Here is a 5,069-nt window from a genome sequence, read left to right on the forward strand (position 1 = left end):
CGACAGTTTGCTCTGTGATGAGCAAGAGGACGCCATTCTTGACTATCTTTGACACCTCTAGCATCACCCGGACGATTCAACCCTTCGATAAGGAGACCTCATCCTGTGTGATCGCACACATTTGGAGTGCAGTGTGACTGCTATTTTTGCTCTGCTATACGAGATGGAACCACTTTTTTTGTGGTTTTGTGTGTCCATCCTTTTGACAGGTGGTCTTTGAGAACACGGTCATTTACTATTGTGAGAAAAAAATGCCTAGAGCCGTCCTTATGATTTTACTTATTTTGTTGCAACCAGTTTAGGTGCTTCAATGCACCATTTTCAGGCTTTAGTTGTTGAGGAAGGGATCGAGTCAATCTCCTTCCGCATCAGCTACAGCCTGAAGATGGCGCATAGAAGCACCGAAACTGGTTGCAACAAAATAAGTAAAATCATTAAGGACGCCTGTAGGCATTTTTTTGTCACAACACTTTTTTGTGAGTGATCAATCTGCTGTCTGGTTTGATGTGGCGCCCAACGAATTCCTGTGACTCCCTGAGTAGGCTTCGGGTTGTCGATCAGTGTGGCACCCACTGGCTATGACCATCCAGGATCTACAGTATGACCTCCACCATACTGGATGCTCGGTCACCTTTGTAGGGAAACCTGGTCACATTGGGAAGCCATGGAATGAATATACTGACCAGTTGGTCATGTTGGTTACCAGGATGCCGACTTGCTGACACACTACCTCTGGCGCTAGCGGATGAAGCCAAAGTGGCTCATTTGGTTTTGCATTCTGCCCATTCTTCTTGTCAATATTTTCCACATATTCTTACCTCACCGATTCCTCGGAGAACCTCCTCATCCCTTACCTTATCAGACCACCTATGCACAACCACATCTTAAATGCTTCGAGTCTCCTCTGTTCCGGTTTTCCAACAGTCCATGTCTCACTACCATTGAATGCTGTGCTCCAAATGTACAGTCTCAGAAATTTCTGCATCACATTAACTATATTTGACACCAGCTGACTTCTCTTGGTCAGGGATGCACTTTTTGCCAGAGCTAGTCTGCTTTTTAGATTGTCTTTGCTCTATCATACATGGGTATTTTGCTGCCTAGGTAGCAGAATTCCTTAACGTCTTCTACTTGGTGATCACCACCCCTGATATTAATTTTCTCGCTGTTCTCATTTCTCCTACTTCTCATTACTTTCGTCTTTCTTCGATTTACTCTCAATGCGTACTCTGTAGTCACTGGACTGTTAATTCCATTCAACACATCCTGTAATTCTGCTTGACTTTGACTAAGGGCAGCAATATCATCAGCGAACTGTCCATTTGACCGCCTCCCCCGCCCTGTCGTTCCCCCAACAAGTGTCAGGAACAAACGACGAAAAAAAACAAAAATTTTACAACGCTTTACAAGGAACCTAGCAAGTTTTGCCACACTGCCGAATCTGGTACCCGGTGCGGACAGCAGCACCACACCCTCTCCACAGCCTCACTCCGCTCTCCGCTCCCAACGCCTCCGGTTACACCATTTGGTTTTGGTTCCTCCAGTGGCATGACATGACGCTACTTGGGTTCGAGCGCACCCCCCCCCCCCCCCCCCCCGTCCGAGGTTCGAGCACTCCCACGGGCATGGATGTGTCTGTTGTCCTCAGCGTTAGTATAAGTTAAATTAAGTAGTGTGTAAGCCCAGGAACCGATGACATCAGCAGTAGGAATTACCAAAAATTTCCACTCTACTTGGCGCATTTCCACGTACAACAATACTGCAGGCATGTACCCGCAAACAAACAAAAAATTAATCACGTAACTATATCTTTTTGGAGATGAAAATCCATACCTTGTGTTAACCCCTTGAAAAGTACAGGGCAGGTTACCACAATCACATTAACCGAAATATCAACAAGCATTTCGATATCGTAACATCAAAATATGTGTTGAACTGTATCTCTCGAAATTCAGTTACCGGAGTGATAAATACATCGGGAGCATAAGTTGCAGGAGAAAGCGTTTAAGCGTTCGTGGGGGGGTAGCGGCTTGCGGGCTGCTGTGACCGATGAGCTATCCAGACAGAGCAGTGCGTACACTACTCCCCTCCCTGCCATCTGCGTGTCGCACCAGGGCATTAAGCCGCGACCCGCTGCGTTTGTTTTGAAACGGTAATGCCGCCAGCTTTTAAGAGGATTACGCCCGGGGCTCGCAGCAACAGCGCCCGTCATACGGCATCTACGCGCGATTGGGCCATAAAACAAACGCGCGCGAGCTCATACGTTCCTGTCTCTCGATAAACTGGCGCATCCCTTCCGTGCAGTGCTGGATGATTGGATGTTCCGCGCTGTTGCAAAAGCTATTGTTTTGCGGCTGCAGGTGATACAAGGGTAGAACAGTCACACGTACACAAAACAGATGAATGTTAACTGTACCCGAAGGGGTGGCACTTGTAATCGTGTCTGAATGGTCACATAAATGCCTTGTTAAATATTCAAACAAGATCATATTCCCCTATTACTAGACTGTTTCACTCGTCGATAGTGGTGTGTGTTATACTCACTATCGATTCAAAGTTGCTACAGTTCAACCACAAAACAGCTAAAAAAAGTCTACACCTCTTTCATGAATGCATTTTTTTTTTTTTTAATCGGTAACCACATTCTCAGCACTGCATTGAGCCAAGTGATTCGCTACTTACGGCTGATCCTATAGCACATCTCTAAGTAAATTTTCATTGTATAACGCACGTTCTGGCTGAGATGCAGGCAGTTTGACACAAGAAATGGATCATCTAAAAGTAGTGATCAAGCATAATCGTTATACCGATAATCAGATCAGTAATGCTCTACAGACTGGACGTTCGTGGGAACCATCAGAAGATGCAAGCAAACCGGTGCCATTCCTACCTTTTGCGGGAAGCATATCTCGAAAAATGGGAAGAAATTTAAAGAGATTTGATATTAAAAGTGTACTCCTTCCGCCAGCTAAGACTAGAGTGCTGATGGGCTCAGTGAAGGAGTCCAGTTTCTACAAAATTTCCTGCCATTGCGGGAAAGCCTATGCAGTATTGGACAAACGATTCGTATCTCAGTTCAATAAACTTTACCAACAGCCGTATACTTTAGGTTATTTTATTTTATTTCGAACGCTACCAGTTTGAAGATGACAAAATGAATCACCGAAACTGCTAGAGTTCGAAATAAAATAAAACGACATTGATATACGGCTGTTTGTAAAATTTATTGAACTGAGACGTACATACCAGCCGATGTCCCCTGGTCATAATGGACCGACAGAGAACGATTCATATGGTCCACCATCGCCACACGCGTTTATTTTAGCCAGAAAAATCTGCGATTGCGGAACGTTGTCTTGCTGAAGGACTTAAAATGTTGAACGATGAGACGCCCCTGCGGCGCGTTATTGGGACTGTGGGGTGAGAGAAGCTATAGGGATATGGTTATCTGACAAAATTATAAACAAAAGTAAGGGGGATCCTACAAATAAGAGTTGGAACCCTACTTTGTTTGACATTAAAAAGCAACGGTCTTTGTGATGTGTTGCTAGAGGAGGCCGAAATGCATGCGTTTAAGCTCACGCAGACTGGCGTGAGGTCTGGAACAGTTAAAGGAGTTGAGTCTACTAAATAAAGTACGGAGTTGCTTGAACACTTAACTTTAATCCATAATTGGAGAACATCGCTCTTGATGATACATAATTACAATCTCAATATAAACTGGTAATGGCTCCTTCCTAGGTCGTAGCAAATGACGTAGCTGAAGGCTATGCTAACTATCGTCTCGGCAAATGAGAGCTTATTTGTCCGTGATCCATTCTTAGCAAAGTCTGCTCTACAACTGCGGCGAGTGCTAGGACGTCTCTCTAGACCTGCCGTGTGGCGGCGCTCGGTCTGCAATCACTGACAGTGGCGACACGCGGGTCCGACGTATACTAGCGTCCCGCGGCCGATTTAAAGGCTACCACCTAGCAAGTGTGGTGTCTGGCGGTGACACCACACTTTGTTTCGGTCATGAAACTGTGTCAACAGCATTAATATCGATTTATCGTTTCCACGAGTTTTCACCAACGGCTCGCTGACGTGCTTTGCGCTAGAGGAAGGTTATGTTCGCGCACTGGCGGTGGATGCAAAGATGATGTATAAAGGAGACGCCGTTGCGTTTTGATTTTACTTCTGGCGAGTCAGTGCGGCTTACTCACCTGAAGACGGCAGCCAGTTGGTCCGCCGAAATATCGTGTCGACATGATGTTGTCTTCCGGCTGGAGATCCGATATGAAAATCTACAACGCTCATCAGTAATACGCGCTGCTTCTCCTGTCAGAAACAGTGGGACGGGGTTTGCGGATTGTGTCCACTTGGTCTTGGGATAGAGTCTTTGACCACCGAACGAAATGTCCTCGATCCCGGGTTTGATCGTAGCCTCTGTTCACATTTTGAATAAAAACTATCGGCAATGGCATATCAAGACTTCCTGCCTAAAAAGTCAACCCCGTTCTGCCAACGGCCTTGTTAGAGGGGTCGGAAGAGCGAACAGAAGTCAACGCACCCTCTTGCCCTTGGGGTGAGAAATTGTCACTAAAAGACGGAAGAAACAGTAAGATCAACGGCATTAGGACGCAGAAGGCAATGTAAACTACTTCATTAGAGGACCGTTAAGTGTATCCCCTGGACATGTAGCCTGTTATTGAAAAAGAGCCATGATGGTCTCTCCATTAGCAAAAGACTCCGGATTAGCCCCCAATTCGTATCTCTGAGAGAGAGTGCCAAGTGGGATGTGATCATGAGGAAAAGACTGAATAACAACGATAGGGTAATATTCTACTAGTCGACGGACGGAACGTTAGAAATTCCAACGTGGTTGAAAAGCTACACATCTGAAAAGGAAAACGCAAAGGCTCATTCTAGATCGAAAGGAGGTCAGTGAAGTGAAATGGAAAGCAGACAAGAATTTACGATCAGACGAATATAGAATATACAAACAGCAACAGAAAATGGTGCAACACGAATACGACTCGTTAAGAATAGGAAGGTACGGCGAGAGTAAGTTACTCTGAAGAGTTCAATTA

Source organism: Schistocerca nitens, chromosome 6, assembly GCF_023898315.1.
Source record: "Schistocerca nitens isolate TAMUIC-IGC-003100 chromosome 6, iqSchNite1.1, whole genome shotgun sequence".
Classification (NCBI taxonomy): domain Eukaryota; kingdom Metazoa; phylum Arthropoda; class Insecta; order Orthoptera; family Acrididae; genus Schistocerca; species Schistocerca nitens.